At 52.6% G+C, this 14,267-nt stretch overlaps 1 protein-coding gene across 2 annotated transcripts in view; it reads right to left on the minus strand.

Moving 5' to 3' along the window:
* The window catches only part of TYK2 (tyrosine kinase 2), a 59,074-nt gene extending 46,996 nt beyond the window's left edge, over positions 1-12,078 (minus strand). The window contains exon 1 of one of the 2 annotated variants that reach the window (XM_077329781.1): positions 10,767-12,078. The gene's annotated coding sequence lies outside the window, so the exon portion shown is untranslated. Of the gene's footprint in view, positions 1-7,920; positions 8,027-10,766 lie in introns of those variants that run through there. The other variant, XM_077329780.1, reaches the window with a different exon arrangement.
* Positions 12,079-14,267: the final 2,189 nt, after the last annotated feature.

A 14,267-nucleotide genomic window follows, 5' to 3' on the forward strand; every position in this document is an offset into this window, starting at 1 on the left:
AGGTCATGGTCAAGGTATCCCCTGTGCAAGCACCAAGTCATGTCTGACCCTTGGGGAGACGCCCTCCAGCGTTTTCATGGCAGACTCAATACAGAATCATAGAATCATAGAGTTGGAAGGGGCCAGACAGGCCATCTAGTCCAGTGGTCCCCAACCTTTCCGAGGCTGGGGACCGGCAGGGCATCGTGCCGCGCCCCCGCGCCCCGCGCCCGTGCGGGCCACGCCCGCGGATTGGGCCGCGCCCGCGGGCCGCGCCCACGGCGCGCCCGCGGATCGGGCCGCACCCGAGCCGCGCCCGCGAGCCGCACCCACGGATCGGGCCGCGCCCACGGGCCGCGCCCACGGATCGGGCCGAGCGGGTGTGGCCCGCACAGGCGCGGCCTGGCCCTGATTCCCTCTCCCCGCCTCCCGCAGTAAGAAGCTTCCCGGGCCGCAAGCTTGCGGCCTGGGAAGTTTTTTTACTGCGGGGGCGGGGCGGGGAGAGGGAGCCGCGGCCCGGTGCCATGGCCTTTGCGGCCCGGCACCGGGCCGCGGCCCGCAGGTTGGGGACCACTGATCTAGTCCAACCCCCTGCTCAACGCAGGATCAGCCCAAAGCATCCTAAAGCATCCAAGAAAAGTGTGTATCCAACCTTTGCTTGAAGACTGCCAGTGAGGGGGAGCTCACCACCTCCTTAGGCAGCCTATTCCACTGCTGGACTACTCTGACTGTGAAAAATCTTTTCCTGATATCTAGCCTATATCGTTGTACTTGAAGTTTAAACCCATTACTGCGTGTCCTCTCCTCTGCAGCCAACAGAAACAGCATCCTGCCCTCCTCCAAGTGACAACCTTTCAAATACTTAAAGAGGGCTATCATGTCCCCTCTCAACCTCCTTTTCTCCAGGCTGAACATTCCCAAGTCCCTCAACCTATCTTCATAGGGCTTGGTCCCTTGGCCCCAGATCATCTTTGTCGCTCTCCTCTGTACCCTTTTTGCCAGTGCCTTCCCCAGTCATCACCGTTTACCCCCCAGCAAGCTGGGGACTCATTTTACCGACCTCGGAAGGATGGAAGGCTGAGTCAACCTTGAGCCGGCTGCTGGGATTGAACTCCCAGCCTCATGGGCAGAGCTTCAGACTGCATGTCTGCCGCCTTACCACTCTGCACCACAAGCAGTATATAAACTGAATAAATAAAAATTAAAAGTACAGAAAGATGTAGCAAGCTGCAGAACCAGGGAACTGCAAATCCTCACTGTGGGACGGGAGGTGAATTTCCTCCAGGCCAGGCTGGATTTGGGAGATGTTTGGTATCTGTGTAGGAGGGCATCATCTGGGCATGAAATTGGGGGCGCTGTGGGTGGGCAGGTAGTTGTGAGTGTCCTGCATTGTGCACGGGGTTGGACTAGATGATTCTGGGGGTCCCTTCCAACTCCTGTGATTGTACGATTCTTGTCTCTGGATAGTTTCAGGGTAGCTGAATCGGTCTGCGGCCAAACAGCTCGATCTGAGCCCAGTAGGACTTTAGAACTAAACTACGTTGCGGGTATAAGCTATCGAGAGTCAAAGCATATCCGACTAAGGTAGCTTCGGATCGCTTATTCGCCCCCACCCTCCAAAAGAGCCCGGCTGATCAGGCCAGTTGTCCCTCCAGTCCAGCCTCCCGTCTCACCCAGGGGCCAGCCAGTTCCTCTGCAGGGCCAGCCACAGGGCAGAGAGGCCGAGGCCTTCCCCTGAGAAGACCCTCGGAAGAGCCCTGCTGGGTCAGGCCAGGGAGGGTCCCTCCAGTCCAGCCTCCCGTCTCACCCAGGGGCCAGCCAGTTCCTCTGCAGGGCCAGCCACAGGGCAGAGAGGCCGAGGCCTTCCCCTGAGAAGACCCTCGGAAGAGCCCTGCTGGGTCAGGCCAGGGAGGGTCCCTCCAGTCCAGCCTCCCGTCTCACCCAGGGGCCAGCCAGTTCCTCTGCAGGGCCAGCCACAGGGCAGAGAGGCCGAGGCCTTCCGCTGAGAAGACCCTCGGAAGAGCCCTGCTGGGTCAGGCCAGGGAGGGTCCCTCCAGTCCAGCCTCCCGTCTCACCCAGGGGCCAGCCAGTTCCTCTGCAGGGCCAGCCACAGGGCAGAGAGGCCGAGGCCTTCCCCTGAGAAGACCCTCAGAAGAGCCCTGCTGGGTCAGGCCAGGGAGGGTCCATCTAATACAGCATGCTGTCTCACGGCCTCTAGAAGGCCAACAATAGAGAAAATAGGCCAAGCCCTTCCCCTGATGTTGCCTCGTGGCTCTAGAATTCAGAGGTTTCGTGGAATAAAAACATGGCCCATACCACAAAAAGCTTGAAAAGTTATAACCAACACACTGGATTGAGCCCAGCAATAAATAGGCTGCCAGATCAGCTGACATAGTTCTATGTTCCACGGAATTTCTGAGACTTCTTCAAGCTCAGTCCCGCATGGAGCACATTACAGTAGTCCAACATGAAAATTATGGTAGCACGGTTCATCATAACCCGGTCAGCCGAGCCTTGCTAAGATGCAGCCGAAAGAGACAGCTCCTAGCAACAGTGATGCTCATTTATTAACAAGGCAGGAGCATCCTGGGCCGTGCTTCACAACTGGCTCTAGGGGTAGTCAAAGTGCAGCCCCCCAGATGTCCATGGACTACAATTCCCATGAGCCCCTGCCAGCATTCGCTGGCAGGGGCTCATGGGAATTGTAGTCCATGGACATCTGGAGGGCCGCAGTTTGACTAAGTTTGGATAAACCAGTATTCCTCTCCCTTACTAACAAGAGAAGAGCTCATGGGCCCTCCGTGGAATGAATGAGCAGTAGTACTGAAGTCCTTCTTCACCCAAAGAGTCCTTAACCCGTGGAATTCCCTCCCTTGGGAAGCAGTGGCCAGCTCAGAGCACGGAGTGCAAAACCTCAGCCACCAAACAGCCCCCTCTGCCTCTCCTATAAGCATTTCTTTTAAATATTTTCACGCTGCCTTTCCACCAAGTCCGGGAGCACAAGGCAGCAAATAGTTCTTAAAACCTGCTTCGAACAGCTCAATAATTAAAGTACAGGGAGAATGACAAAATGATGCAATTAAAAACACCCAAGCAACACTAATCTTGGGGAGGTAATTGCGACCAGGAAGTCCTCGTTTCCTGCTAAAAAGAAATTAGTGGGACCAAAGGGAGGCGGGGAGAGAGATCTTATCCGAAATCTTGTTAGCAGCCGTCAGACCGTTGCCCCACCCTGACCCTCGGGGTCGCCTTGCCCCCAAAGTGAAGGTCAGACACAGGTGGATTGCCCACATTCCTCTTATGCAAGGATGACTTATGAAGGATTAAAAGCTTTTTGGCGCTGCTAAAGAAACATCCCTTGAAAGTAAAACCCAATTCATATACTTCCCCAAAGGGTTCAGCACCTTCTCCTGACATTATTGTTTTAATATATCCAGGACAAGGCAAAGGAGTGAGATACAGGAAGGGGCCTGGACAACCTCCTTGTTCGCCCTTTCTAAAATCCCCTGAAGGAGTTCAGCTGCCAACATTATGCCTTACATGAAGCTGATATTTCTCAAGGTTTCATCAGGAAATGTTTAAGCAGAGGCTGGAGAGCCATCTGACGGAGAGGTTGATCCTGTGAAGGCTCAAGGGGGTGGCAGGTGACAGTGGGTGAGCGAGAGGGTTGGGAGTGCCCTGCACAGTGCAGGGGGTTGGACTAGATGACCCAGGAGGGCCCTTCCAAGTTCCAGCTCTATGATTCTATTATTCTAAATTCCATCTAAACCTCCGGAAGAAGTTCTTGACCATTAGACCGGTTCCTCAGTGGAACAGGCTTCCTCAGGAGGTGGTGGGTTCTCCATCTTTGGAGATTTTAAAGCAGAGGCTGGAGAGCCATCTGACGGAGAGGCCGATTCTGTGAAGGCTCAAGGGGGTGGCAGGTGACAGTGGAGGAGCAAGAGGGTGGTGAGTGTCCTTCATGGTGCAGGGGGCTGGACTAGATGACCCATGAGGTCCCTTCCAAATCTATGATCCTAGGTGAAAATGAATAGCCAACCATAAACATTACTTCCTGTCTTGTGCCAACTCACCCACAACTTATTTCCAAAACACACAACACAATCCTTGGCGCAGTCAGTTGGAAAGGGGGCGGACTCCCGAGTGTGCGGAATGAAGTCTCTGGAGATGGTTAATTTTAAATCGAGGTGTAAGCTTGGGTGCGCACGCAGGCTTGTTCTGAATAAGTAATGTGCATACACTAAACACCCAGAATGATACTTTGTTGGTCATCAAAGATTCCGACTTTGTTCTGTAGCTTCAGACCAACATGGCGATTCTCCTGAATCTAGCCCAAGGAAGGCGACAGACGGTGCAAACGATGCAAAACTGGATTGTCCCAAGGGCTTTTCTGCGCAGGTAATAGGGCCGCACTATACAATGTGATTTCATAAGGTTTCCTGGATAAGTGATTAGGGATGGTGGTCCACATTGCTGGGTGTAGCTTACTGTAAGGAGGGCCCTATTAAACAATTTTTGCCCCCCCTTCCTGTGTCATGGGACTAGAAGAAGAAGAGCTGGTTCTTATATGCCACTTTTCTCTATCCAAGAGTCTCAAAGCGGCTTACAAAGTCGCCTTCCCATTCCTCTCCCCACAACAGACACCCTTTGAGGTGGGTGAGGCTGAGAGAGCCCTGAGATTACTGAAGAAGAAGAAGGTTGGTTCTTATATGCCACTTTTCTCTATCCAAGAGTCTCAAAGCGGTTTACATTCGCCTTCCCTTTCGTCTCCCCGCAACAGACACCTTGCAAGGTGGGTGAGGCTGAGAGAGCCCTGAGATTCCTGCTCGGTCAGAACAGCTTTATCAGTGCTGTGGCGAGCCCAAGGTCACCCAGCCGGCTGCGTGGGGGGGAGCGCGGAATCAAACCTGGGTCGCCAAATTAGAAGTCCGCACTCCTAACCACTACGCCAAGCTGGCTCACTAATTAAGCTCTGTTTCAGCTCTTTCTGGCGCTTCAAGACTGCTCACACTCTAATGCGCTGGTCATCGAATGCCCTATTATGTTGACTTGAAATCGGCCCTGAGTCTTTGAGAAAGGCGAGCTACAACTTGTGGAAACAACAAAGACAAATAATTTGGTCAGAGCAATCGGGAGTCAGAGCTGGTACCCGCTAAGGACTACCAAATTTTACACTCTAAAGTCCATGCGGTGGTCAGACTGTGGCTCTCCAGATGTCTACGCACTAGAATATCCATGAGCCCGTCAATTGTCCATGCTGGCATGGGCTCATGGGAATTGTAGTCCATGGACATCTGGAGAGCCACCGTTTGGCCAACCTTGCAACTATTTAAAAAAATGTTGCCTTGTTTTTATCACATGCATTTAAGGAATCCCAAAAGCCAAACACTGTGTGGGGAGGGGAATATCACAGATCTATTATTTACTGTCCTCTGGGAATAGATTCAGGCGGGTCGCTGTGTGGGTCTGAAGCAACAGGACAAAGTCTGAGTCCTGGGGAACCTTGAAGACCGATCAAGTTTAATCCGGGGGATAGGTTTTATGTGCAAGAACAAGCATCGTTGGCCTTTCAGGTGCCCCTGGCCCCAAGTGTGGTTCTGTGTCTTTTGGGAATTAATTCCTATTACTAATAAAAGAGAACCGTCCACGGAGGAACGATATTTACAAGAGAGAAAACGCCTAAATTATTCCAAAAAGTATCAAAGGCAAAGGTTGTTTTTTTTTTCACGTACTCCCAAAATGCTTATTATCCTAGCCCAGGGGTAGTCAAACTGCGGCCTTCCAGATGTCCATGGACTACAATTCTCATGAGTCCCTGCCAGCATTCGCTGGCAGGGGCTCCTGGGAATTGTAAGCCCATGGACATCTGGAGGGCCGCAGTTTGACTACCCCTGTCCTAGCCCATTTATACATATCTGGGGAAGACTGTATGCGACAGGGAAGACAATGTCAATCTTTATGCTTTTTAAACTAAAAATTAATCATAATTGCTGCTGCCTGGACCTTCAGGTTGGGAAGCAGACTCGCATAATTATAAATATAACTTGGCCGAGAGTATTTAGAACAAAACCACAATATTCAACTACTTTCTGAGAGCACTGAGGGCGTGGAGCCACAGAGAACTCTGGGGAATTTGCCCTACTCACCCTCCTCTGAAGGGTTTCTGAGCAACGTAAATCCCCCCCCTGCCATTTTATCTTCACAACACCCCTGTGAGGTAGGGTAGGGCTGACCCTCCCAGTCCTGACGCAGTAACTCAAAACCATGCTGGACCTCAATTATTTTGTTCTTAAGGAGGTTATGTGTGAAATAGAGAGAGAATAATGTTTAAGTTGGGGGCGGAAACAGTGACGCTTTGGCAATCTACAGTCACTGTTGTTCTTCTTCTTCTTATTATTATTATTTAATTTGTTACCCACTACTCTCAAGAGGCTTGTGGCGGGTTACAGAAAGTCCAGCTAAAACGCCATTAAAATGGACAAAGTAACAAAACAGTTCTCGAAAAGAGAGTTAGGAGTTCTCAAGTTCTGTTAATCCACTTCTGCCATCTCTCCCGATTCAAATTTCCTCTTTTCCGCCCGTATTTTCTCAGCATTTTGCTAAACAGTGATTCGTACGACGTTCCAGAACTCTTAGACAAAATCATAGAATTGGGATCTCCAGGGTCATCTAGTCTAACCCTCCGCAGAATGCAGCAGATAAAACTGTGGCACGATTTTACTATAAACAATTTGTATTTCTAAGGGGGACTCTCCATAATTCTGCCTTTAGACTCCCTTTCTCCGCAAAAGAGACTTCCGTGTCCACGGCCAGCACAGACACATCCTGGGTAAGGTACGTTCACTACACGTCCCCCACTAACCTCCACTCCATTATCTTGCTGGCCTTCCTAGCTGCGTTCTCCCAATATTTATTTAAGTTATTTATATTTCAGTTATTTATATTTATAGCCCCCGTTTCTCACTGCGACTCAAGGCAGAGTTCAGGGTACGTCAATACAACCGACTGGACGGGGCGTTCAATAAACAATGAGATTCATTTATATACCGCCCTACCCGGACAACCCAAACAGCTGATGTCATTCTATCTGGTGCACTTTAATCCCTTCCTCGAACACAACAGCACAACAGTTCTCCATTTTATTTCTTACAACCACCCTGTGAGGTAGGTCGCCTGCAAGAAAAGAGGCTGGCCCATGGTCTTTCTTTCAGCATCTAGCAATTTGACAGGCATGCTACTCCTGAACATGGAAGCTCCAATTTTAGGGGTTTTTTTTAATGTTTTCGGTACAAATTTGCCACCGGCTGTTTTTCTTGTAAACTGCAACCTGATGGGCTGCTTTTGAATCCCGGTTCCTTTCGTTGTTCTTTAGTTCTTATTTTTAGTGGTGGCTATTTTTAACCCAGACGTATAGTTTTATTTTAGATGCACCTTCGATCAAAACACTTCTGCCCTGTCCTTCCACCCAGCTCAGGACCCCTGAGATCTTTCCACCAGGTGTGTGTGTGTGGGGAGGGGGGGCACGATGAGACAGAAACCTCGCGTTGGAGGTCTCCCCTGAGGCCATCTAGTCCAACCCCCCGCTCCATGCAGGATCAGCCAAAAGCACCCAGGCGCACTTAGCCACTTTTCAACATTTCCTGTACACAATTCTTTAAAAAATCTACCAAAACACATAAATTTTCGTTTTCATGATGCAATTTCAAGACTGCATGTTTAGGAGGTTGCTACCCGCCCTGAGCCAAGCAGGGAGGGAGGGCTATGAAAATAAAGTTGATCATTGTTATTACTTAAAAGGAGGGGAGACAGCAATGGGACCCCCAGGGGGGAAACGACCCCAATCGGTGACAGCCAATCAACCAATCCATAGGGTTAACCCTTCAACTTCCTCCCCTGCCCCGGTAGCCCTCGCAGCACCCCCCTCCCCTGCCCGCGGCCTACCTTGCAGGGCGGGCGGTGGACGAAGAGGAGCCCCGCCGCCTCTCCCCGCCGCCGGCCGAGCCCGTCTGCGCGACACCCCTCCGCTCCCGCAGACCGAGAGGCCGCTCCTGATTGGCTCCATGAGACGCCCGCGCCCATTGGCTCCCGGCCTGCGCGTGCCCCATGCCCGCTTTCTCATTGGTCCAAGTCATTAGGGGCGGAGAGGAAGCCCGGAAAGGGGGATGGGCTCTGGCAAGGAAGGGGAGGGGTTGCGCGCGCATCTTGGCTGCGCCGGACTTTCAGTCGCGCCCACCCTACCTCTTCCTAGGCGTTGTCAACCTCCCGTTGTGGCCTGGAATGAAGGGTGATGTTTAGACCGTGCAGGTGGCGAAAACTGGCCGCTTGTGCTGTAGAGCAGGGGTAGTCAACCTGTGTTCCTCCAGATGTCCATGGACTACAATTCCCATGAGCCCCTGCTAGCAAATGCTGGCAGGGGCTCATGGGAATTGTAGTCCATGGACATCTGGAGGAACACAGGTTGACTACCCCTGCTGTAGAGTGCGTGTTTTTTGTTTTTTTTCTCCAGAGGATTGTATACTTGGAATGAGAAAGTGGAGAGGCAAGCAGCAGGCTTCAGGTGTGTCTTTATGTCGTATCCTAAGAAGTTGTTATCTACGGAATAAAGGACTTTTGAAACGAAACTGGAGGCATTCTTATAAGACACAACACTAGTTTGGACAGTGGACTCTATGGCGCTGAACCCCAAATCCTGAAGTCTAGTTGGTCTCTAAGGTGCTTCCTGGACTCGAACTCAGGTCTGACAAAAGCAGCTTTGACTCTCAAAAGCTTCTCCTTTAGAAGTCTGGTCGGTCCAGCTGTTCTACAGCAGATCAATACAGGTAAAAACCTGAAACAATCCTGAAGAAAACGACAGCTTCAGAAGCTGGACTGTCCAGGGCTACACCCCTGCTGAGTTTTCCTCCCCAATTCTCCAGGAATTCCCTAATGCAGAGTTGGCAACCCTGTACTCTCTGCCAGGTTGACAGGGTAAAATGAGCTGACAGAGGCCACTGCGAATAAGCATAGTGCTGTGGGCAGACTAAAAAGCAATGGAGAAAATATTTTTTTTTTTGTCTTCGCAGGAAAATCAAATCAGTTGCAATAGCACTATGTACAAGCCGGGGCTAGGAAGGCCAATTCCTAAAGTTTTGGGGATAGGGATGGGATTCCACGGAGTCCACCCTCCAAAGCAGCCATTGGCTATACAGGAACTGATCTACGTTTTCGAAAGATTCTCGGGCTGGAAACTTTCTACAGTTAAAGGTCCCTTCATCAGATACAAGATTAACTGTGATTCCAGGAGATATCCAGGTCCCAACCAAGAGGTCGGCAACCAAAACTGGCCAAACCGTGGGAGTGGAATGAAGCAGAAAAACATTTTGAGGTTGAAGATGTATTCAAAACATTTAATAAAACTTTTTTGTCAAAGGAACACTCTTTGGCGGGCAGAGCCAGGAATGGTGGGCTTTGGGACGAGGAGGGACCTCAATGGTACATAATACCCTAGAAGACACTGGCAAACCACCCCGTATTGAGTCTGCCATGAAAACGCTAGAGGGCATCACCCCAAGGGTCAGACATGACCCGGTGCTAGCACAGGGGATACCTTTACCTTAGCCTTACCCTATAGTAACCCCCCTCCAAAGCAGCCGTCTTCTCCAGGGGAACTGATCTCTGCCACCTGGAGATGAGCTGTAAAACCAGGGGATCCCCAGGTCCCACCTGGAGGTTGGCATCCTACTCAGAGTTCCAAAGTTGCCTGCAGTCTTACAAAGACCAGGGTCCCCAGGTCTATAACATGCCCACTTTGTCTTTAAAAGTATTCCATTGTAAAATATATATATATATATATTTATTGCTTGTTTTTTTTCAGTATTCTGCAAAAGTTCCAATTTTTCCATTACAAAATAGAATAAAAGGCTTCAGGAAAATCCCTTGCATTTTTCTTTTCCCCAAGCCTTCAGAGCTCTAATTCAAACAGTCATCAACCGTGGAACACCATCAGGAGGCCCAACCGAAAGAAGCGTAAAGGTAAAGGTGTCCCCTGTGCAAGCACCAAGTCATGTCTGACCCTTGGGGTGACGCCCTCCAGCGTTTTCATGGCAGACTCAATACGGGGTGGTTTGCCAGTGCCTTCCCCAGTCATGACCCTTTACCCCCCAGCAAGCAAGCTGGGTACTCATTTTACCGACCTCGGAAGGATGGAAGGCTGAGTCAGCCTTGAGCCGGCTGCTGGGATCGAACTCCCAGCCTCATGGGCAAAGCTTTCAGACAGCATGTCTGCTGCCTTACCACTCTGTGCCACAAGAGGCTCTGAAAGAAGCATATCCGTGTGCAAAATTTTGAGTTCCCCAGAACTCTTAAGCAGGCCAAAGGTTATAAAATGTTGAAGAATTCTAGTGAACCCGACAGCCGTCATCCTTCTGAGTCATAAGGCTGGGTCAAATTAAGATATTACATCAGCAGTGTCCTGGGCTTTTACTTTTGGACCAAACACAGCTGTAGCTACATTCTCTGCTGGATTAACCAACAAGAATCCAGCGCTTGGTTTAATAACAAACAAAATTCAATAAAAAGAGCTCCTGGACTCTGGCTCTTTGGTCTCTGAAGAAGTGAGCCGGGACTCCCAAAAGCATCTCCCCTGTGCAAAATTTTGTTGGTCTTCCAGGTAATCCTGGACTTTGGGTCCTTAAGAAGTGAACAGGGTCTCCTGAAAGCTCCTCCCCTGCCCCAAATTCTGGACTTTTGCTGTTTGGTACATGAAGAAATGAGCCATGACTCCCAAAAGATTCTTCCCTGCTGCTCACCTTGTTCGTCTTTCAGGTTCTGCTGGACTCTGGCTCTTCTCTGCTCTTCCATGGATCGCAGACACACTCAAGAGTTTCCCGCCAGGTTTCACGGTGGTCAGAGAGAGGCCCGCTTGGATCCAGGGCTGCTGGGTTCCCGGTTCCCAGCCTCCTCCGATCCCCTCCAGTGGCTCCAACGGAGGCTTTGGAAGAAGGCCAGTTGTGCTGAGCTCTCTGCCAGAGTGTGACTGAGCCTCCTTGCCTAAATAAACGTTCAACATGCATTTTTCGGCCCTCTGACCTTCCTGTTAGCTCTTCCAGAGAAACCTGCCGACCAGCACGAAAAACACCAGGGGCTTTTTGGAGCGTCAGCTGTCCACGTCGTTCCTCCGCATTCTTCTCTCCTGTGTCAGACGTGCCCTGAGGTCTCTGGCAACACATTCGGCGTGGGAGGGGAAGTGTCAGCAAAATGACTACCAAGAGCATCTGGCGTGGGAACCGTGGGGAGGACACTGGGAACGGACCCAGAGAACAAGGGCTTGGCCCAGAAGACGGCAGCAGGCATGGCTGGGGGAGAGGAGAGGGGGCTCAAAAGGAACTAGGAGTCTGCACCTCTGACTCTCTCAGTCTGTACTCCTGAGGCAAGGGGGGGGCAATTACCCCCCGGGCATTGGACGGGGATGGGAGCCGGGTGGCCTGGAGATTTAGAGCCTGGGGAGAGAAGAGACCTCAGTGGGGTCCAAGGCCACAGAGTCCCCCCCTCCCAAGCAGCACTTTTCTCCAGGGGAACTGAGCTCAGCAGTCTGGAAAGGAGCTGGAATTCCAGGGGATCCCCAGGCCCCACCTGGAGGCTGGCATCCCTGACCCTCAGTGGGGCGCAAGGCCACAGAGTCTCCACACAAAAGCTGCCCTTTTCTCCTCTTTGAGACTCCTTCGGGTAGAGAAAAGAAGGAAATAAGAACCACGTCTTATTCTTAATATCAAGGCTCAACCTCTCCCTAAGCTGAATTTTTGTAGTGCCCTTTTGCATGGTTGTGGGGAGATTGAGCCCAGCACACCAAACAGCATGCAGCTGCCTTATCCTGAGTCAGACTCTTGCTCTGTCAAGGTCAGTATTGTCTGCTCAGAATGGTAGCTGCTCTCCAGGGTCTCAGGCCAAGGTCTTTCCGATCCCCTCCTGCCTGGTCCTTCTAACTGGAGATGTCGGGGATTGAACCTGGGACCTCCTGCCTGCCAAGCAAAGGCTCTGCCACTGAGCCAGAGTCTCAGGCCAAGGTATCTCCCATCCCCTCCTGCCTGGTCCTTTTCACTGGAGATGCCAGGGATTGAACCTGGGACCTTCTGCCTGCCAAGCAGAGGCTCTGCCACTGAGCCAGGGTCTCAGGCCAAGGTCTCTCCCATCCCCTCCTGCCTGGTCCTTTTCACTGGAGATGCCGGGGATTGAACCCGAGACCTTCTGCCTGCCAAGCAGAGGCTCTGCCACTGAGCCAGGGTCTCAGGCCAAGGTCTTTCCTATCCCTCCTGCCTGGTCCTTCTAACTGGAGATGCCGGGATTGAACCTGGGACCTTCTGCCTGCCAAGCAGAGGCTCTGCCACTGAGCCAGGGTCTCAGGCCAAGGTCTTCCCCATCCACTCCTGCCTGGTCCTTCTAACTGGAGGTGCTGGGGATTGAACCTGGGACCTTTTGCCTGCCAAGCAGAGGCTCTGCCACTGAGCCAGGGTCTCAGGCCAAGGCCTTTCCCATCCCCTCCTGCCTGGTCCTTCTAACTGGAGATGCCGGGGATTGAACCTGGGACCTTCTTCCTGCCAAGCAGATGCTCTGCCACCGAGCCAGGGTCTCAGGCCAAGGCCTTTCCCATCCCCTCCTGCCTGGTCCTTCTAACTGGAGATGCCGGGGATTGAACCTGGGACCTTCTTCCTGCCAAGCAGATGCTCTGCCACCGAGCCAGGGTCTCAGGCCAAGGCCTTTCCCATCCCCTCCTGCCTGGTCCTTCTAACTGGAGATGCCGGGGATTGAACCTGGGACCTTCTTCCTGCCAAGCAGATGCTCTGCCACCGAGCCAGGGTCTCAGGCCAAGGTCTTCCCCATCCACTCCTGCCTGGTCCTTCTAACTGGAGATGCCGGGGATTGAACCTGGGACCTTTTGCCTGCCAAGCAGAGGCTCTGCCACCGAGCCAGGGTCTCAGGCCAAGGTCTTTCACATCCCCTCCTGCCTGGTCCTTCTAACTGGAGATGCCGGGATTGAACCTGGGACCTTCTGCCTGCCAAGCAGAGGCTCTGCCACTGAGCCAGGGTTTCAGGCCAAGGTCTTCCCCATCCACTCCTGCCTGGTCCTTCTAACTGGAGGTGCTGGGGATTGAACCTGGGACCTTTTGCCTGCCAAGCAGAGGCTCTGCCACTGAGCCAGGGTCTCAGGCCAAGGCCTTTCCCATCCCCTCCTGCCTGGTCCTTCTAACTGGAGATGCCAGGGATTGAACCTGGGACCTTCTGCCTGCCAAGCAGAGGCTCTGCCACTGAGCCAGGGTCTCAGGCCAAGGCCTTTCCCATCCCCTCCTGCCTGGTCCTTCTAACTGGAGATGCTGGGGATTGAACCTGGGACCTTCTGCCTGCCAAGCAGAGGCTCTGCCACTGAGCCAGGGTCTCAGGCCAAGGTCTTTCCCATGCCCGCCTGCCTGGTCCTTCTAACTGGAGATGCCGGGGATTGAACCTGGGACCTTTTGCCTGCCAAGCAGAGGCTCTGCCACTGAGCCAGGGTCTCAGGCCAAGGTCTTTCCCATGCCCGCCTGCCTGGTCCTTCTAACTGGAGATGCCGGGGATTGAACCTGGGACCTTCTGCCTGCCAAGCAGAGGCTCTGCCACTGAGCCAGGGTCTCAGGCCAAGGTCTTTCCCATGCCCGCCTGCCTGGTCCTTCTAACTGGAGATGCCGGGATTGAACCTGGGACTTCCTGCCTGCCAAGCAGAGGCTCTGCCACTGAGCCCGGGGTCTCAGGCCAAGGTCTTTCCCATCCCCTCCTGCCTGGTCCTTTTAACTGGAGATGCTGCTGGGGATTGAACCTGGGACCTTCTGCCTGCCAAGCAGAGGCTCTGCCACTGAGCCAGGGTCTCAGGCCAAGGTCTTTCCCATCCCCTCCTGCCTGGTCCTTTTAACTGGAGATGCCAGGGATTGAACCTGGGACCTTCTGCCTGCCCAGCAGAGGCTCTGCCACTGAGCCAGGGTCTCAAGCCAAGGTCTTTCCCATCCCCTCCTGCCTGGTCCTTCTAACTGGAGATGCTGGGGATTGAACCGGGGACCTTCTGCTTGCCAAGGAGAGGCTCTGCCACGGAGCCATACTCTCCCAACGTACCTGAAGCTCCCTTGTCCTGAATCAGTCTGCTAGTTCATCAAGGCCAGTATTGCCTGCTCAAACTGGCAGCCACTCTCTGGGGTCGGAGATCGAGATCTTTCACGCCACCTATCACCAGATCCAGACGTGGAGGCTTGAATCTGGGATCTTCCGTGTGCCAAGCAGAGGTGCCACAG

The sequence above is a fragment of the Paroedura picta genome, chromosome 3 (genome assembly GCF_049243985.1).
Source record: "Paroedura picta isolate Pp20150507F chromosome 3, Ppicta_v3.0, whole genome shotgun sequence".
Taxonomy (NCBI): domain Eukaryota; kingdom Metazoa; phylum Chordata; class Lepidosauria; order Squamata; family Gekkonidae; genus Paroedura; species Paroedura picta.